The following is a 22,112-nucleotide window of genomic DNA, read 5'->3' on the forward strand; positions in this document are numbered from 1 at the left end:
CATCATGAGAAACGCTGGGCTGGAAGAAGCACAAGCTGGAATCAAGATTGCTGGCAGAAATATCAATCACCTCAGATATGCAGATGGCACCACCCTTATGGCAGAAAATGAAGAGGAACTAAAAAGCCTCTTGATTAAAGTGAAAGAGGAGAGTGAAAAAGTTGGCTTAAAGCTCAACATTCAGAAAACGAAGATCATGGCATCAGGTCCCATCACTTCATGGGAAATAGATGGAGAAACAGTGGAAACAGTGTTAGACTTTATTTTTGGGGGCTCCAAAATCACTGCAGATGGTGATTGCAGCCATGAAATTAAAAGATGCTTACTCCTTGGAAGAAAAGTTATGACCAGCCTAGATAGCATATTCAAAAGCAGAGACATGACTTTGCTAACACAGGTCCATCTAGTCAAGGCTATGGTTTTCCTGTGGTCATGTATGGATGTGAGAGTTGGACTGTGAAGTAGGCTAAGTGCTGAAGAATTGATGCTTTTGAACTGTGGTGTTGGAGAAGACTCCTGAGAGTCCCTTGGACTGCAAGGAAATCCAACAAGTCCATTCTACAGGAGATCTGTCCTGGGTGTTCTTTGGAAGGAATGATGCTGAAGCTGAAACTCCAGTACTTTTGCCACCTCATGCGAAGAGTTGACTCATTGGAAAAGACTCTGATGCTGGGAGGGATTGGAGGCAGGAGGAGAAGGGGACGACAAAGGATGAGATGGCTGGATGGCATCACCGACTCAATGGACGTGAGTTTGAGTGAACTCTGGGAGATGATGATGGACAGGGAGGCCTGGCGTGCTGCAATTCATGGGCTCGCAAAGAGTCGGACACGACTGAGCAACAGAACTGAACTGAACGACTAATCAATGTTGCTCTTATGTTTTTACATTGTGCTCTGAAAGAAAGAAGTGGAAGGTCTAATTCTGTATTCAAAAATGCCCCAGATAACTGGGGATACTAAGCACTTTATAGGGCTTCCCGGGTGGCTCAGTGGTAAAGAATCCCACTGCTAATGCAGGAGACACAGGAGATGTGGGTTCATTCCCTGGACTGGAAAGATCCCTTAGAGGAAGAAATGACAACCCACTCTAGTATTCTTGCCTGGAGAATTCCATGGACAGAGGAGCCTGGCGGGCTACAGTCCATAACATTGCAAAGAGTTGGACATGACTGAAGCTACTGAAGCTGCTGAGCATGCTCCCAGAAGACATTACAAGGAGAATGGCAAGGAAACCCACAATTTTTCAAGTTAGGAGAAAATACTAAAAGACATATCTTAGAATCATATTATTTTAGAAAGTGTGTTTCCAAATACTGAATATGTTAGAACAGTAGGGGACTTCTGAAATTAGATCAAGTTACACTAAACATTATCAGTGTTTTCCTTCAAACACCTAACGTCATTCCCAAAGAGGTACAGAGGTCTACATTTTATAAAGACTTCTCAAGATGATTCTATTGACCCATTACCTAGGGTGGGCTTCCCTGGTGGCTCAGACGGTAAAGAATCTGCTTGCAATGCGGGAGAACTGCATCAATCCCTGGGATGGGAAGATCCCCTGGAGAAAGGAATGGCTACTCACTCCAGTATTCTTGGCCTGGAGAATCCCATGGACAGAGGAGCCTGTTGGGCTACTGTCCGTGGGGTTGCAAAGAATCGGACATGACTGAGCAACTTTCACATTCACATTCATTACCTGTGGTGAAGCAGGAGATCTTAGGACCATGGGAACTTGGAAGGCACTGTAATCATTCCAGCACAACTTTGATTACTTTTAAATATTAGAATTTTAAGTAAGATTACTTCTGAAAATAGTTGTTTGCCTCTTAAAAATAAGTGCAAACATCGATGGAAATTCTGATTTTAGTTCTATTTTCAACTCTACAGACTCTCTTCTCATACTAAGACTAGAATTGCCAGAATCTGCACTAACAAGAATTTCTTCCAATGCTGTATATAGCCCTAGAGCACCTAGCATTTTCTCATTTTTATAGTTTTATAGGCATGTTTATCAAAATACATTTTAACAAAAGATATCTATGATTTATGAAAGAGCAACATTTTAGATATTTTGATAGCAAAATATTTATCTCCTAAAGAAATAAAGGTCATTTTGCTTATATATTTTGGCAAGACATTGTTTTGTTTTGAGGATTTTCAGATGCTACTTAAATAGTTTCATTTTTTTCAATGATGGGAGTAAGGGCCTGAGTTGTTAGTCTGAGTACAAAAACTTTGGCTCAAACTTTTGATAATCCTTTCCAACATGAATTGACTTGAACAGCGTAAATTCTGAAAACTTGTTTAATGAAAATGTACTATATTCAATACCTGTACTTTCGTTCGCATTTCCACACATTTCTGGTTTACCACCACAGAACGTGAACTTAAGATGCAAATTTCCCCAAATATTTTCTATTCAGTGTTAGGGTTCTAAAACATATGCATGGGTTTTAACGTGAAAGTGATTATTATGAAAAAGCATTTGGAAAGGAGTTTAAAGGTGATCCAAGTGTGTTTACTGCTGACTTCTTAGAACATGTTTGTTTATACTGCAAGTCCAAGGAGGAAAACAAAGTAAATTGCTTAGGGACTCTTTCTTTCAAGGATTGTCTCCTGGGATTGCTACTCTGCAAAACACATTTAGAAAATCACTCACTTAGATGTTTTCTCCATTTTAAAAGTTTCACTCTATTAAACTCACATGCATACACTGCAGGAAGTCCTGGTGGGCTGCATTCAGAAAGCTCGTTGGTCAATTTACTGGAAAGGTGGTTCTTTTCAAGACTGGTCGATTATTCTTTACCTAAAGACCTTCTGTTGTTTTAGTTTGGCCATTTAAAAATAAAATCTTTCGCAGGCAAAATCCATTTATTCCTATGATTCTTAAATTGAGTATCTTTCAAAAAGATAAGAGACTTTTATCTTCTTAAAATGGTGTAAGTATGGATCTGCTCAGGACGGAAAAACAGTTTATTTCTGATAATTCATTTTTAGGTTTGAGAGTCCACAGTCTTTAAAACTGCAAGTTTTCTGTTATCTGAGAATCTAGAGAAAAATTTCCAGCTCTTTCTATCATTCAAGTATTTCCTGATTGTCTTAGGCCATTCAGGGTGCTCTAGCAAAATACCACAGAGGCCAGCCTTCCGGTGAATGCTCTCTTCTAAGTTGTGGGCTGCAGACTTATTGTGTCCATGTGGTGGAAGAGGCAAGGGAGCTTTCATGGGCCTCTTCTTTAAAGGTACTAATCCTGTGTATGAGAACTCTGCCTTCGTGATCTAATCACCTCCCAAAGGTCCCAATTACTAGTGTCATCACCTTGGGCGACAAGATTCCATTATGTGAATTTGAGAGGAGGACCGTGAACATTCAGACAATAACCCCTATTTTCATTTTGAGTCTGAAATCAAGAAAGACTCCTATGGGCCAATAAATATAGGTTAGAAGATGGTGGGGTAGAATGGAAAGAGCAGTATCTCCATTGGAGAGCCCATGATCATTGTTTCATGGCCTCATTCTTGAACATGAATGGATGATCAAGGAATGCCAGATGTTAAAGTAGAGCCAGGAACACGGAATAGAAAGACTAAGCTAAGTAAACAAGGTAAAAATACTTGGAGGAATCAGAAATAGTTTAGGGAACAAAGGAAAACCAGAAAACACTTGTTTAATGTCTTTCTTCCAAGAAATTCAAGATATTACTTCCCTGTGTTATGAGGAATGCTATGTCTTCAAATCTAATGTATGGGTTACAAATCTCAGTTTCCTTGCATGTCTAGTAATTTTTATTTGAAAGTGATTTAATTGTATACAATATGCTGGGTTTTTTTTTTCCTGAGGGTTATTTTTTGTCCAGGAAATTAATTTAATTCAATCTGTGAAATTTGACTCATGTCCAGTGTGCAGGTATCTATCTATCTCTCTTTTATAATTTTAAATTTGATTCCTGTGATCTTGTAGATCATATATTTGAAGCTATTAAAATATCCATTTCTGTTGCCTGGATAAAGATAGATTTCAAAACATAGAAAATTTGTACAATTCCTTAGACTTCTAGAGCTTTGTTCAGGCTCCATGGGGTCTCCTACATGAGCACGTGTATTATCAGCCAGAAGGAAATACAGAGTATCTGTTATCTTAGTTACAACATTTCTTCTCTTATATTAACAGCTCCATTGCTGTCTGTCTGAACTAAGTCTGCCACTGTCAGCTCAAGCTCAGGGTGAAGAGAATACCTCCAAGTCAAAGAAGTAATTAGTCACATTGTTTTTTTAACCTAGTACAAAGTAGGCTGTTGACTTTTTTAAGTGAGCAAACTTTTCTCACACTTTTGCCTGTCATTGACCTTTTCCCAGCATCCTTCAGTTAATTCTAGTAATATTTTTTGGTGTATGCTTTTCTCTGCAGAAAAGTATCTCACAACTTTATCAAGGTTTCAGAAGTAAGGCCATTTCTTATCTTTTTATTTCCCTTACTGTTACAGATCTGATCATCTCGTGTTTATATTGGCCTTGTGTCTTTGACCTCTATGTGCGTTAGTTGCTCAGTCATGTCTGACTCTGCGAACCCATGGACTGTAGCCCGCAAGGCTCCTCTGTCCATGGAATTCTCTAGACAAGAATACTGGAGTGGGTTGCCATTCCCTTCTCCAGGGGATCTTCCGTACCCAGGGACTGAACCTGGGTCTTCTGCACTGCAGGCTGATTCTTTACCATCTGAGCTACCAGGGAAGCCTATAAACACAATTAAAATTTTCCACAAAAGCTAATCAAACAAGTAAAAATGGCACACCTAAAAAATATAGCTATAATACTTCTCCTAATAATATTAAATGTAAAAGACCTAAATAGTCTATCAAAAGATTGTTCAACTTAATAAAAATTCAAGAACCAACTATGTATAGTCTATAAGAGATGTATGTAAAATCAAAAACAGAACAGGTTGAAAGTAAAAGGGTGAAAAATATAATAAGAACAGTAAACATAAGAGACCCAGTTGGATATAGTAATATAAAATAGACCTTCTTTATTGCTAGTTACTGGATTCTTTACCAGCTGAGCCACAAGGGGAGCCCAAGAATCCTGGAGTGGGTAGCCTATCCCTTCAGCGGATCTTCTCAACCCAAGAATTGATCCAGGGTCTCCTGTTATTGCAGGTCGACTCTTTACCAACTGAGCCATTAGGGAAGCCCCATAGTAACTAAAAGTATAGGCCAAATGCTATGCTAGAAAAGACATCTTAATAAATTAAGAGGGATTAAAATCATATGGAATGTATTCTTGAAATCAACAGAATTAAATTAGAAATCAGTAACAAAATAAATCTACAAATATGTAGAATTTTATAATATCAAGCACATTTTCTAAATAGCCCAAAAGGTTAAATAAGAATTCACACAGGAAGTTAAAAAATATCTTGAACTAAATAAAAATTAGAATTCAGCATATCAAATTTCTGAAATGTAGCTAAGAAAGTGTTTATGTGGACATTTAAAACTATAGATGATTATATCAGAAGGCAAAAAGAAAAAGCAAAGATCTAAGTGTCTATATTGAGCTATGAAATATTACAGCTTAAGTAGTTTAGTGGAAGAAGGTAGAAGAAATTTTAAATATCATAAATCAATGCAATGGAAAATGGACAAACGGTGGGACAAATGAATAAAATTGAAAGCCAGACACAAAAGACTATATACTATAGGTTTCCATTTTTATGAAATTCTAGAAAAGGAAAAAACTACAAGGACAAAAAGTAGAAGTGTGGTTGCCTGGTGTCAAGGATTAGTTGAAAGGGAATAAGGGAATGTTTTAGAAGTGATGGGGCAGGGCCAGTTCATGGTGTGACATGTGCAGTCTCATGGGACTGCACACTCAGAAGGACTCTACCTCCAATTTAATGCTCAGTTCAGTTCAGTTCAGTCACTCAGTCGTGTCCAACTTTTTGCGACCCCAAGAATCGCAGCACGCCAGGCCTCCCTGTCCATCACCAACTCCTGGAGTTCACTCAAGCTCACGTCCATCGACTCGGTGATGCCATCCAGCCATCTCATCCTCTGTCATCCCCTTTTCCTCCTGCCCCCAATCCCTCCCATCATCAGAGTCTTTTCCAATGAGTCAACTCTCTGCATGAGGTGGCAAAAGTACTGGGGTTTCAGCTTCAGCATCAGTCCTTCCAAAGAACACCCAGGGCTGATCTCCTGTAGAATGGACTGGTTGGATCTCCTTGCAGTCCAAGGGACTCTCAAGAGTCTTCTCCAACATCACAGTTCAAAAGCATCAATTCTTCGGTGCTCAGCCTTCTTCACAGTCCAACTCTCACATCCATACATAACCACTGGAAAAACCATAGCCTTGCCTAGATGGACATTTGTTGGCAAAGTAATGTCTCTGCTTTTGAATATGCTATCTAGGTTGGTCATAACTTTTCTTCCAAGGAGTAAGTGTCTTTTAATTTCATGGCTGCAGTCCCCATCTGCAGTGATTTTGGAGCCCCAAAAAATAAAGTCTGACACTGTTTCCACTGTTTCCCCATCTATTTCCCATGGAGTGATGGGACCAGATGCCATGATCTTCATTTTCTGAATGTTGAGCTTTAAGCCACCTTTTTCGCTCTCCGCTTTCACTTTCATCAAGAGGCTTTTAGCTCCTCTTCACTTTCTGCCATAAGGGTGGTGTCATCTGCATATCTGAGGTGATTAATATTTCTCCCGGCAATCTTGATGCCAGCTTGTGCTTCTTCCAGCCCAGCATTTCTCATGATGTACTCTCCATAGAAGTTAAATAAGCAGGGTGACAATATACAGCCCTGACGTACTCCTTTTCCTATTTGGAACCAGTCTGTTGTTCCATGTCCAGTTCTAACTGTTGCTTCCTGACCTGCATACAGGTTTCTCAAGAGGCAGGTCAGGTGGTCTGGGGTTCCCATCTCTTTCAGAATTTTCCACAGTTTATTGTGATCCACACAGTCAAGGGCTTTGACATGGTCAATAAAGCAGAAATAGATGTTTTTCTGGAACTCTCTTGCTTTTTCCATGATCCAGTGGATGTTGGCAATTTGATCTCTTGTTCCTGTGCTTTCTCTAAAACCAGCTTGAACATCTGGAAGTTCATGGTTCATGTATTGCTGAAGCCTGGCTTGGAGAATTTTGAGCATTGCTTTTATTTAATGCTCGGTTGTCACTATTTAATTTTTTTAATAACATTTGAACAAACGTACCCACATTTTGGTTCTACACTGGAACCTACAAGTTACAGAGTCAGTTCCAGATGGAAGTTTTTTTGTGGTGATTATACATTTACCAAACTCATCAAACTGTACTTTAAAAAAAAAAGAGAAAGACTTTTATTTTGTTCTGGGACATGGTTTCACACTGCTGTGCTAGTTTCGGGTGAACAGCGAAAGGACTCAGCCACGCTTACGCATGTATCCATTCTCCCCTCAAACCCCTCCCATGCAGGTTGCCACATCATATTGAGCAGAGTTCTTAAGTGAGTGGGTTTACTGTTTTGTATATAAAATATGACAGTAAAACTTTAAAATATGAAAAGAAGTAGGAGGAACAATAAGATTTTACTTTGCATATCATACTAGCAAAACAGCTGAATACACATCTATAAGACATATTCCCGGAAGTATGTGTATATGTGATTTGATTAGTTAATAAAAGACATAAGAAGTCTGCTCCCTATTGGAAAGCTACCTGGAAACATCTGTTAACATCAGTAACACCTAGATATTTTAATCCAACAATTCTACTCTTGTGAATCTACTTTATAAAAAAATAATTTCCAAATATCTATATTTGATGACAATTATAACAGCATTGTTCATAGTAGTCAAGAACTGATAGAAAGTAAATGCCCATCAATAGAAGACATATGTTGGCACATTTATGTATGAAATATTTTGTAGCAATTGAAAGTGACAGACATATTACATAATTGGGAATGACTTTTACGCTTTGTTGAGAAAGACAAGATACATAAAATAACCTATAATATCTTCCCATTTTGGTAAAACAAGCAATCACACAACAGAAATCTGTATATCTATCTTTATATCTGTACATGTTTAAATTAGTACAGAGAAAACTACGGAAAGACTCTAAGGAATTGGAAAGAACGTGGTATAGACACGGGTAAGAAAAGGTGAGTGTGGATTTTTGAAAAGGTCTTCTGAACAATTAATTTTATTTATCATTGCATCTCTGTATTGTATATTTTTGTAAATCAGCAGTGTTAGTAATCATCAAAATGTCTCACTTTTAAGACAAACAGGCTTAAATTTATATCTAATCTCTACCATGTTGTAGACTTCCCTGGTGGCTCAGACAGTAAAGTGTCTGCCTATAATGCAGGAGACCCAGGTTTGATCCCTGGGTTGGGAAGATCCCCCGGAGAAGGAAATGGCAAACCACTCTAGGACTCTTGCCTGGAAAATCCCATGGACTACTACCATGGTGTAGTCCACTTCAGTTCAGTTCAGTCACTCAGTCATGTCTGACTCTTTGTGGCCCCATGGACTGCAGTACGCCAGGCTTCTCTGTCCATCACCAATTCCCGAAGCTTGCTCAAACTCATGTCCATTGAGTCGGTGATGCCATCCAATCATCTCATCCTCTGTCGTCCCCTTCTCCTCCTGCCTTCAGTCTTTCCCAGCATCAGGGACTTTTCAAATGAGTCAGCTCTTCACATCAGGTGGCCAAAGTATTGGAGTTTCAGCTTCAACATCAGTTCTTCCAATGAATTTTGAGGACTGATTTCCTTTAGGATGGGCTGGTTGGATCTCTTTGCAGTCCAAGGGACTCTCAAGAGTCTTCTCCAACACCACAGTTCAAAAGCATCAATTCTTTGGTGCTCAGCTTTCTTTATAGTCCAACTCTCACATCCATACATGACCACTGGAAGAACGATAGCTTTGACTAGACAGACCTTTGTTGGCAAAGTAATGTCTCTGCTTTTTAATATGCTGTCTAGGTTGGTCATAGCTTTTCTCTGAAGGAGCAAGCATCTTTTAATTTCATGGCTGCAGTTACTATCTGCAGTGATTTTGGAACCCAAAAACTTAAAGTCTCTCACTGTTTCCATTCTTTCCCTAACTGTTTGCCATGGAGTTATGGGACTGGATGCCATGATCTTCGTTTCTGAATGTTGAGCTTTAAGCCAACTTATTCACTCTCCTGTTTCACTTTCATCAAGAGTCTCTTCAGTTCTTCTTCGCTTTCTGCCATAAGGGTGATGTCATCTGCATATCTGAGGTTATTTATATTTCTACCGGGAATCTTATTTTGGATGTTATAGATGTATTTATTTTTAAGTTGCTTAACCTCTTTAAATTCACTACTTATTTAGCATGTTTGTTGGGAATTAGAATAATGTCTGTAAGGTTCTTGACACCTGGAAAGATAATAATAAGTGCAAGTAGCATTTAGTTTATCATGGTAAGTACTTGGTAATACTTACCTACTAATGCTTCCATGTCAGTCTCATAGAACATTTCAGTACCCAGTAAGATTCTTTGAACATATAAGTACTGTAAATAAATGTTGAAAGAAGCATTAAACCTTGAATAATACATCAACTATTAATCATAATGGTTAATTAACCAAAATCCTCCAGACTGGATAATAAAGGCAGATCCCAGCTTCTGATTTATTTTGATAATGAACTGTCTCTATTCTTGAAGCAGAGCAAGACTAGTCATTCATCAGTGTTACAATTCAGTAGTCAAAGATAAAGCCTGCCTCTGTTTCAATTTTAGTCAAAGACAAAGTTTTTGGATGTTTACATGGAGGAATGAAAATAAAGTTCTCTATCAAGAGTGATCAGATCATTCATCATCCAAACCATCTATCACATTTGAAGACTGAAGGTAAATGGGTAAGATAGAAGGAAATATGGTTAACCCACAAGGTGTTGAGAAGATAGGTGTCTGGTCTAGGTGAACTAGGACCATGCACTCCTATTCTGACATAGCCCTGCATAAGGACAAGTTGTGAGGAAAGTTAATTAAGTTGAGGACTCAAAAACCTACAGAGTGCTTCTACAATAGCTTCAGCTTGTGGCCTGAATCCTCCTCCAAATTTAAGAGATATTAGATATAAACTATAAAGACCATCTTCTAGGAACTGAATGATTTAAAAAGCTATGATCAAAAGAAGTCCAAGTGAGAGAAGAATTGCTCCATATTTTTTCCACTTAGGAAAGAGATACTCACTTTGTCTTTTCTGAGTTTATTTATTAGGATTTACATGAAATGCATGACAAGAACTAAGTCTCTAGACATGAGTTGTTGGCAGAGAATGTTGTCACTTTTAACAGTGATTCAGTAATCAACACGGCTCTAGAATTACATTCAGAGAAGACAGCTAAAAGAGAGTAACGGGTAGATAGATGGAATAAACGTGAGACTTCCAGAGTATAAAAAATGGTAGCCTTGAATGGGAATCACAGTAGTAGAATGGAAACTAAAAGATTAGGAAACTCACAGAAAATTTGGGGCAAGAAATAGTCAGGTTCCAGTTAAGAGGCTTCAGCAGAAAGTACAGGAAATCAGTATAAAAAATGGAAATTGATGCTAAGCTAAAAAGTCTATGAGTTGGAACTGTCTCCCTCGTTTGATATTAGATCATCTGAAAGTGGACATCTAGAAGGACATCTGACTTTAACTCTGAAGGACCGTACGGTAACAACCAAAGTAGGTCTTGACACAGTTCTATACATTCTAGATTCCTGGCTATCGAAAGCTCAGTTTCTTGGCACCTTTTCCTTTTGGAAATGCACAGTTCATTGAGTGTCATATCCTTACCAGATTTTGATGTAGACATCAAATAATGAAATCCAGGAGTAAGTTCTTTAAACTGCAGTTCCTATCTGCCTGTCTCTTCTCAGGAGAGAAAGCAAATGAAAATGACCTTGCAGTCTCCTGGGACTGGCCTCCTGTTGGCAGACAATCAGACAGCAGAATTAGGTGCCATTGCCATCAGGTGCTCTGAAAACTTTTAAATGAAGGGCTCAAGATTTCCTCTCTCCTTCCAAATGTGTTCCTGAATTCATTACGGATGAAGATATATTCAATTCAGATTTATCTATGCCTGATGGACTTGAGCTGACATGGCTTTCATCTCATCTACCTGCAGCCATAGTTGAGAAGCTCTAGTTTGAATATGACAAAAACTCATTGCCCACCAAAGAAGGGACAGTGAGCTTGCCATCCGAGTAAGACTAGACCGTCAGACTATTGTTACCGTGGGGATGGCAATTCATTCTTAGAACAGAGTTGTGGAGAAATTTTAGTTCTCTTTTGCATCCATACCATCCCTTCCTCTGCAAGGAAGGGACTTATCATTCAATAATAGTGTACTAATAATTAAAGTTTGGAACACTATTTGAAATTATACAAATTTTATTTCATATTCTTAGTAAGTTTTTTTTTAATTCTGGCATTCTGGTTATCTAATAGGAAATCAATTAACAGTGTGGGTTATTTGCTATTTTTTATGATGTAACTTTTACACATGGTTTTCATTTTAAAAAATACTCACTATAAAAATAGTAATAGAAACAAGAGATATCAAATAAAAACCTGAAATCCTACTTCAGCAATTCTTATCAGTATAATTTTGATATATGTCATTTCAATACACTTTTTACTTATAAATAAGTTAATCTTATCAAGTTGGGATCATTGAATACTAGCTTTTAAAAATAAAAACGTATGTTGTTTTTCAAAATAACATATAGTCAATGGTTTTACTTATCAGTATATTCTTAGAAAAGTTTATTACAAGTGATGGGTTATACACACATATATTCCCTTGCTTATTCCTATCTTATTTCACTAAGATGGAAATAAGGGATTTTTTTTTAAAAAGCCATCAGGAATCTACAAGAACCAAAATAGCTCAAAAAAGGCAAATGCAGCCAGCTTTTGGAAGTTGAAACAGATGGGTGGGTGGTAACTGATTTAGCAAATACAAGAAAGCAGAATCCTACATTGGCAGTGGGGAATCCCAGACAGGCATAAGAATTGACAATGCCAACTACCTCTAAATAGAAGTGAAGGTGAAATTAAAGTGAGAAGCTGTGTCAAAGTCGGCTATACCCCCTCAGCTGTTTCTTGCCATACTTAAGCAGATTTTGGACTCTTCCTTACTTGAGATTTACACTCTGAAGAGGATAATTGAAGGGTCTTGGAACTTGAGAAATAGGGAGACAGGTATAGTTGGGGTACATGCCAAAGTGGAAATGGAGAAATAACTGTAGGTTTAGATAACGAATGATGGATTCCTAGCTTTTGTATGTGTTCCTACTATCACGCAGGTGCCCAGGCTAAGCCCTCTGGAATGGAGATTGAGAAATTCTTTTCTTGAGAATCTGAGAAGCCATGAGGAAATACATAACAATATTTATAGTAGAGTTATCTGCACACACACACATACACACAAAACAGTTCAGACAGATAACACATCAGTGAAACCATAGCAAACAAACCCCAACTACATTCATAGTTTAAGATCAGTGTTTTAATCTCCTAATCTTAAATGTGAGCAGACAACCAAAGATTACCTGCCATCTAATGAAATCCTCCAAACATGAAAGATGGAAAACAAACAGAAAAAAAAAAGACAATTTAGAATAAACACTCTGCAGGAAAAGAACACCTTTCTTCAACTTTTATCTTGAAAAGTGTCAAACCTAAAGAAAAGCAGAATAAATAGTGCAGTGAATATTTTACCACATCTGTGCTTGACCTTGCTCTCCTCACCCTTTTCAAGTGCTGAATTTCACTCCTAAATAATTCTGCATATATTTTCTGAAAGTAAGAGCTTTCGCTATATAATGTCCTTTCACATCTAAAAATTGATAATAATTCTATATTATTAATCTTCCATATTATCCCACAAGTGATTTTTATTGGTGCTTCATTTTTATTCCATTTCATGAATTGCATTTTGTGTGTGTCTCTTAAACTCTTTACGATAGAGTTTAAGTTCCTACGTCTTTTGTTTTTCACAACATTTAATATTTTGATGAGTTCAAATCAGTTGCCTTGCAGACAGAACATCCTACATTCTAGATTTGATGTTTTCACCATGATCTCATTTAACTTATTTCTCTATTTCTTGTGTTTCCTGAAAATAGGTCTTCTTTATAAATGATGTTATTTTATATTCTTATTATATCATGTTAAAAGAGCATGTAAATTTAGATTGGTCCACCAATAAGAATAATTAATGAGGCTAAATGTGCCCACTTAGTGCAGGTGGTTAACCAGATCTAAGAAACGAAATCTGAAGGAAAGAAGCTATAATTGACATCCTAAAAAAGGCAAAGTAAGATTTTGCAATTATGAACTAAGAAGATAAGGCTTTTACAAGTATCCAAGAAAACTGAAAAAATCTTTAGAAATAAATGCATAGTGGTAAATATGCAAAAGTCAGTAGAACATGTGGAAAATAAAGTTGAGGTAATCACCTAGAAAGGGGCTTCCCCAGTGGTTCAGCAATAAGGAATCCACTTGCAATTCAGGAGACACAGGAGACATGAGATTGATCCCTGGATTGAGAGATCCCCTGGAGAAAGAAATGGCAACCCACTCCAGTATTCTTGTCTGGGAAATCTCATGGACTTGGAGGAGCCTGGCAGGCTACAATCCTTGGGGTCTCAAAGAGTCAGACACAACTGACCACACAATCACCTAGAAAGTGGGGCAAAGCTGGAGAGAGACTTAGTAGAAAATAAGAGAGATAATATAAGAAAGTTAAAAGATTGTAGGAGATCCAGGAGATCCAAATATGACTAACAGTACTTCCCATCTGAGTAAAAAAAAAAGTGAAGGTGATAAAATTATTAACAAGATAAATTCAAAAAATTCCCCTGAGTTGAAAGATGTGTTTCCAGATGGAAAATGTCACTAAGAAAGGACCCAGCATAATGCATGATGCTATTTTTTCTCTATATTTGCTGCATTAACCTGTCTTACCATACACATGTGATTTTATTTACTGTAAAAAATAGGTCAGTGCTTGCTAGGGTATGTCCCTCTTCAATATTTTTGTTCAAAAATTTTTATTATTTTTATTCATGTCAATTTCATCATGTTTTGATTAAGTTGCATAAATGTGTAAAGATATCTGAGTTTGTTTTATCTTTACAATGGTAAGATTTCCTATTCAAAGTTATTCATTACATACAATCAAGTCATCTTTTCTATTCTCTGCTATTTTTGCCTGAGTGATTTGTCAATAAACTCTAAGTTTTTTTGCTAGTTTAACTCCTAGGCACATTTTAACTTTGTTTTTTTAATAAATAGTATTTATTTGCTATTACAATTTCTGTATATATACCTTCAGTTCAGTTCAGTCGCTCAATTGTGTCTGACTCTTTGCAACCCCATGGACTGCAGCACACCAGGCTTCCCTGTCCATCATCAACTCCCGGAGCTTGCCCAAACTCATGTCCACTGAGTTGGTGATGCCATCCGACCATCTCATCCTGTGTCAGCCCCTTCTCCTCCTGCCTTCAATCTTTCCCAGCATCAGGGTCTTTTCAAATGAGTCAGTTCTTCACATCAGATGGCTAAAGGATTGGAGTTTCAGCTTCAGCATCAGTCATTCCAATGAATATTTCGGATTGATTTCCTTTAGGATTGACTGGTTGGATCTCCCTGAAGTCCAAGGAACTCTCAAGAGTCTTCTCCAACACCCCAGTTCAAAAACATTAGTTCTTTAGCACTCAGCTTTTTTTTTTTTTTTGGGGGGGGGGTCCAACTCTCACTATACCCTTACAATTATAAGGTATATAATTGATACCTTAGACAGGTATTTAAAAGCAAAGCAGAGGAGGCCAGCAGGCAGAAAACTGTAAGCAGCCCTGGTGGGTGGTGGGTGGATGCTTTCTCAGCAAACTAGAATTAAATTTGCATATCCCAAACTACAGGCCAGACTTTCCCAGTGATGCAGACAGTGAGAATCAGCGTGCAATGAGGGAGAGCCAGGTTCAATCGCTGGGTTGGGAAGATCCCCTGGAGAAGGGAGTGGCTACCCACTTCAGTATTCTTTTCCTGAAGAATTCCAGCAGCAGAAGAGCCTGGTGGGCTATAGTCCCTGGGTTCGCAAAGTGTCAGACATGACTGAGCAACTAATGCTTTCACTCCAAACTAGAGCCCAGATCTCATCTGGACTGGTATTAAGGTCCCAGATGGTTCCAGCCTATGGGAGTATGGATGATTTAGTAGCCTGGTTGTGATAATGTCAAGCATTTCATGATTGGCTTAGAGGTTGAATTGCAAAAGTAGTAACTGAGATAAGACCTTTCTCCTATTAAAGGACAATTGAAGGATGTCCAGGGCTCTTCCATCATGTGACTTCACTTAGCTTAACATGGAAAATTATTGCTCTACAAATCTAAGTTTTGTTTTGATATCCTTCTGTGCAACCCTTTGAAACAAAGTGGTGTAGTATGTCCAAATAAAACTGCTAATTCGAGGAATGTGCAAAATCATCTTAAAATGTCTTTCTTGATATTTATTTTTAAAATTGAATTTAGTATGACTTAGATGAAAAAACAAAAGTATATAGAAAAAGCTCCTAGAAAAAGCAACACCAAGTAACAATTTCTTACTAATTCCAAACTGTGAACACTCCTAGCCTTTTCTTTTTCCTTGAAAATTCCAGAAAGAGAAATGCTTAGCTTATTTTCTTGCTTTTTTTGACTTAAACTACAGGATTAAAAGACTCTTAATTTTGGTTATCTCAACTGCTTTCTTTATTCGAATATCTCTATAGCTAATGCACACAGAGGGATATCAGGTTTCTGAAGTCCTAGGTGTTCCATTTCAAAGAGCTTCATTGTACATAAGCATTGAGCTTTATTGTAGCATGATTCTGTGTAAATAATTTCCACTTTCTATGAGCAGGATATTGTCCTGGCAGGGAGTCTATTTGGTGTGGCTATTCTAAATTTAATCTCCTTTCCAGTCTCTATTTAAGCATCCTGTTTCTTTCTATCAGGGTCAGTTTTGCTAAACAACAATTTTCTAGAAAAATATTTCCTTTAAGTTTCCATATATGTTGCACTAAAATTATCTATAATATTTTTATGTTCATCTAAATTTATATCTTCTGTCTCTGTGGCTGTGTCTCCCTTCTTGTCTAATAGTCAATATTCTGTATCTTCTCCCTTTATTGTTCATTAGATTTGTTAGCATCTAAACAGAGAAGAGCTCTTAAAGGAGGAGTTACATAAGAGAGCTCTGATGAGAATCAGACACCCCTTCCACAATAGTTACGTGTCAGAGAACAATGAGGTGGATTCTACAGACTTTTCAGAATTCTCTACACTCCCAGTTGTTATTCATATGGCAAAGCCCAGGAGGAGATAACACCCTTCTATATGCTATTCTGTGGGAAATGAGGAATTCACCGTGTAAAAAGATAGGCTGTGACTATTCAAATATACAATTGAATCAACATTTTTTTATTAGAGAAAATGCTTTATGCTCATATATGTTCTTGAAAATCAAGTAAAAGAAAATCAATGTGAAGTAATGTTGGGCTAGGGAGACCAACTATGTCTGTAATTTTGAGCATGTGCCCTAAGTCCATAAGCATGGAAAACTAATGTGTTCAACTGCAAATGATTCTAGATGCTTCTGGGCTTTATCCCTTTGATTGCCTGATAGACAAGTGCCAGGAGGAGGAAGAACAGATTCTCAGGCTCCTTGAAACCCAGACACATTTCTGTCTAAATCACTGTCATTATCCAGGTCCAGAAAGTATGAATATGGTGATAAGAGGAGGAGTTGAGGAAAGAGAGAGAGAAAGGGCAAAAATATTCAAGATTGAATGTATGAGAATGGAGACCAACATGAAGAAGGAAAAAAATAGACAATTGTAGAAGAGTACACATATAACTTGTTGGAACACCAGTAGTATTCCTTGAAAGGCCAGGGGAATTCCAAATCAAAAAAAGTATTTGCCTGGCTTCTGAGAATACAGAAAGGGAGACTGAAGGGGAGAGAGTTGCCCTGCATCTACCAAGAAGCCTGAGATATAAAGAGTGTAAGATGACTTACCTTAGGACAGCTCCTTTGATTTCCCCAAAACCAGCATGAGGTTGAGAGTGTAAAAGAGAATCCTTATATTTTGAGTTCTGGGACCCATTCAAAACAATGAAATCATTAAAACTTTACATTTCTTTAAAAAATGCAATGAGACATTCTTATGATCACCATGAATTGAATCACGAAACCAGGAAGATTAGGCTGGTTTCTATTTCCCTGAGATTAGCAAGAAGAATTAACTGATGAGGATGGAGAGATGTTTATCTTACAGGCAATGACCATGTGTCAGAGTTGCATCAGGGGACTTTCCGCCCCAGGGTGAGACGAGGCAGTAAATAATCCCCAAATGTCCTTTCAGCTCTAAACTCTATGTTTCTAATTCGGTCATATACACGTGGCCTCACTTCATCTTTCTCTTCCACAAATATGAAAATAAACCTTTTTGAAAAGAGAGAGAATTTTTCCTAAATTAAAACAAAAAGTGAAACTAGAACACAGAATACGTCAAGGTTGTTTATTGTCACCCTGCTTATTTAACTTATATGCAGAGTACATGATGTGAAATGCTGGGCTTAATCACAAGCTGGAATCAAGATTGCCAGGAGAAATATCAACAACCTCAAATATGTAGATGATATCACTCTAATGACATAAAGTGAACAGCAACTGAAGACCCTCTTGATGAGCGTGAAAGAGGAGAGTGAAAAAGCTGGCTTAAAACTCAACAGTCAAAAAATTAGGATCATGGCATCCAGTCCCATCACTTCATGACAAATAGATGGGGGGAAAGTGGAAACAGTGACAAACTTTATTTTCCTGGGCTCCAAAATCACTGTGGACATTGACTGCAGCCACGAAATTAAAAGATGCTTGTTCCTTAGAAGACAAGCTATGACAAATCTAGACAGCCTATTAAGAAGCAGAGACATCACTTTCCCAACAGAGATCCATATAGTCAAAGCTATGATTTCTCCAGTAGTCATGTAAGGATGTGAGAGTTGAACCATAAAGAAGGCTGAACATCGAAGAATTCATGCTTTTGTATTGTAATGTTGGAGAAGGCGCTTGAGAGTCCCATGGACAACAAGGAAATCAAACCAGTAAATCCTGAAGGAAATCAACCCTGAATATTCACTGGAAGGACTGATGCAGAAACTGAAGTTCCAATCCTTTGGCCACCTGATATGAAGAGCTGACTCATTGGAAAAGACTCTGATGCTGGGAAAGATTGAGGGCAGGAGGGAAAGGAGGTGACAGAGGATAAGATGGTTGGATGGCATCATCAACTCAACGGACATGACTTTGAGCAAACTCTGGGAGATAGTGAAGGACTGGCGTGCTGCAGTCCATGGGCTCGCAAAGAGTGGGACACAACTTAGAGACTGAACAACAGCAGGAACACGCAATAATTTTTATGATCCAATCTATGATGTGATTGTTAATATGGTGGTTCAGGCTCCCATACAGACTTTTCTCCTCCCTTTCTTTCTTATGAAGCAGAAGAAAACTGACCTGGAAATTTTTAGGCTTCTATAATTATTATATATTCACAGATGCACATTTTGTGATTCTGGAAACTAGTATCATTATCTATCTTTATACACAAATATTTGGAGCAGAATTAGTAGAATAGCATGCTTTGCCTTTTAGTGGTTTTATATTTAGTTGTATGTACATGTATCTGCTCCTAAGGACAGGTCTTGACCACTTTCCAAGCCTAGAATCTAGAATTCCTCAGTGCAATAAGTTTGGTTGAATAAACTTCAGTCAGCTTTATAAACGTATGTTTCTTCTATTTAGTAAGTAAAATTCTACAGATGCCTCAAAACATTTCATTCATGCCTAAATTGGCAAGAATGTTCTCCTTCGTTTTGGCAAATATCCTTCTCACTGGGGTTTGTGCAGAACTAATGCCAAACTTACTTACTGTGGTTAGCTTGTGTTTGTGAAACAAGCTTATCAGCCACAATGAACACATGGCTTTTAGACATAGGAATTAATCAGTGCTGGAGAGACAGGCTCCTGGCTTAGATTCTGGGCTTCCTGCTTGCATAAGCTTGCTTTTGGGATCTATTACACAAAGCAGAATCCAGGGCTGCAGAGCACAGAATCCCACGCACAGTTCTCTGTCAGCCTTAAACTTTGCAGAAAATGTCTGTTTTGAGTAGAAAATAGTGAGAAACACGGATGGATAGATAAAACTGAGTTAGGAATATGGCTATTTCACAGGGCTCATATGAAAAGCAAATAGAATATTAAATGTGAAAATACTTTAATAATGTGTGTTCTACCTTATTTAAAAAGAAGTTAAAATTGTTTATAGTGACATATAAAATATGGCAAGATATCCTAAATTTGAAATTGATGAGAAAAAAAAGTGCATAAAAACATGTAAGGTATCCAAGAAAGAAGCTAATATAAGCTTTGTGTCCTTGCTATTGGTTTTCAACAAAATCAGATTTTATCATTTTATCTGTTACCACATAGAATATCTGATCGATATGGCAGTGCACAATGTCCGTATAATTAAATTGCTTAAGAAAAGCACAGCTATTGCCCAGGTTATGGTAGTAAGAAGTTTTTTCCCTGGGTCTTCCAAAATAGAACCATCTTGGCTACAGTGAGCAAAACACCCTCTTTAACAACTTACCAACATTTTCATAGCCTGACTGTGCCACATTGTGATACATCCAGGCTATTCTGGAAGGGCCAATGATATGCACAAGGTTTGCAGGTCTGTACTGGTTTGCCTCTATCCTTACTGAAATGCCAGGAGGAAATGAACTGATTGTCGTTAAAACACTTTGTAAAGTAGAAAGCAAAGTAGTATGTAAATACAGGATACAATAATTTTCACTGTCATTATGACTTTGCAAGCCAGGTGGTGAATTTGAGACTCAATCCAATCAGCACTAGGAAATCTACAATATTGTTAACAAGGAAGGCTATAGTAAATCTTGTGATCCTTTTGTTTCTCTTTTGCTGGGAAGCAATTTTCCTCCTGAATAGGTATCAGTCTTCCATAGAAGTATCCAAACGAGGACAGCAATCACTGATTTTACATACAAGCGCTAAGGTAATGACTCAGAACTTCTGGATTTCTTCCCTATCAGGGATAGGCAGACTTTCACAGTAAGGACAGATAATTTATTTGTGCAACAAAAGCAGAAAGTAGAAAATTTAAAATACTGAATACTTTAGAATGCTATCTGCGTATGTAAATGTAGCTATACGTGATATTTTAGAAAGCACCAGTAATGCAAACCAAATATAGATATTTTGCTGTAATGATATCTGTCACCAGGGTTCCTTGTTTCAATTTTGTATGAGAATAGTCTCGATAGTATTGACATTAACGCAAGATACATCTTTTTAAATTACATGTCTTCTCTCTCTCAAGGTGCTACCCATTTTACTCTTACATTTACCTGGACTAGAAAGGGAGAGTTTCATTTATTTGTTTGGTCTTTTAACATTTTAAATGACCTTTTCTCGGTTACTGGAAAGGAAGGGACAAAACAAAATGTTTCTTATGTATTTACTAAATATATTTTAAGTCTTTAGCATAAACCAGGTGCTAAGTCTAAAAATGTCATCATGTAAAATAACGATAATAGCAAAAATAGTCAGCCAAGTACTGTACCTAAGCTCTCTATATGCATTATCTCATTTTAGCATCATGGAAAGCCTATGAACAGTCACTGTTATCGTTTCCATTTAACAGATGAAAAAATGATGCACAGAGAGGGTAACTAACTTTTCAAAAGTCACAGAGCTAGTTAGCTACAAAAATGACTATACGGTTTTATTTTGACTCTGCAGTTTAAGCTTTTAACTATGATGATAAAGAGGCATATGACTTCCTGATATAGACTCAGAAATAGAAAGAACAAGTGGTAGGATATGAAGAAATTTGGGGAATATAGCATTTGGGGGGAGGACAGTTCCAGTGTCATAAAAAGACTCTGTGGAGAAGATTTAAGCTGAGTCCCAGAGAACATGCAAGATTAAGTCTGGTGAAGGAGCAGTGGGGAAAGAGGACAGGGAATTCCAGATAAAGCAAATGGCATATCTCTGCCATTGCTAAGAACTAGATCTAAATTTAGGATAAGAAACAGTGGAGAAAGCAGTAATGTAAAAAAAGAAATAAGCTAAACAACCCAGTGTCTATAAAGAAATGTAGTGCTTTGTCAAGGCAATCATTGAAAGCAAAACAGTAGTCCATTAGTGAGAAAAATAAGATGACATTTCACTATATTGAGATCTAGAGAAATAAATTATATTTAATTCTTCTTCTCCTCTATGATGTCTATTACACATTTATTCATTCCCAATAGAGCTTAAAGTGCCTTGAAGGACGTTCTCACCTCCAACAGCTTATCCTTCTGCTTTATTTAGTAGTCTTATCCACTGACACTTGAAATATTGTTCTAATTAAAGTGCTGGCACTTTAGGGGTGCTGTGAAATTTCTCCTAGAAAAGGGCCCTCTTGTCTTTCTCATTATGAAACCAGGAAAAAGGTTGGGGACTCATCAAATTTCAAATCTTTTTAAAGCCTCTAGCAATTCATCCTGTAATCATTCCCATGAATGACTGTCAGATCTGGGGTTAGAAATCACCATGCTCGATCTAAAGGTTAGCTTTTTCAGCATTTTTATGCTTTTCAAAATTTCCATAAGACGATAAATGCTGAAGGATCAGTAAGCTCAACAGCTTGGACACCCACTGCTCCCACACAGGCGTGTGAAATGCCTCCATCTGACTCAGAATTAGAGATGTAAAATTGTCATCTAGCTCAGGATTAGAGCTTGGCATTAAACGTATTTATAATTTGTGTTAGCAGAAACTGTGGGCTTGGAAAATCTTTGCTGGAAAACTGGAATTCTTCAAAGAAATTCCAACAAGCAAAAAGGGTTCTGAGCAGAATATGTAAATATGGAGGAAATAGTCCATCTGCTGATTATCTTCAAATTACTTATATATAGCTATAGCTATTTTAGTCAAAAGTCCACAATACCTTGCATCCTTATTTACATAGGGAAGCAA

At 37.5% G+C, this 22,112-nt stretch overlaps 1 long non-coding RNA gene across 2 annotated transcripts; it reads right to left on the reverse strand.

Moving 5' to 3' along the window:
• Positions 1 to 5,692: 5,692 nt before the first annotated feature.
• LOC132659764 (uncharacterized) lies at positions 5,693 to 21,271 on the reverse strand. 2 transcript variants are annotated; one of them, XR_009600538.1, is made up of 3 exons: positions 14,350 to 21,271; positions 13,478 to 13,575; positions 11,701 to 12,697 (listed from the first exon to the last, which is right to left on the reverse strand). It is a non-coding gene; the product is annotated as an uncharacterized LOC132659764 (long non-coding RNA). The 2 variants fall into 2 exon arrangements; XR_009600537.1 differs by lacking the exons at positions 11,701 to 12,697; positions 13,478 to 13,575 and adding an exon at positions 5,693 to 9,397.
• Between the last annotated feature and the right edge of the window lie 841 nt (positions 21,272 to 22,112).

Source organism: Ovis aries, chromosome 4 (assembly GCF_016772045.2).
Source record: "Ovis aries strain OAR_USU_Benz2616 breed Rambouillet chromosome 4, ARS-UI_Ramb_v3.0, whole genome shotgun sequence".
NCBI lineage: Eukaryota > Metazoa > Chordata > Mammalia > Artiodactyla > Bovidae > Ovis > Ovis aries.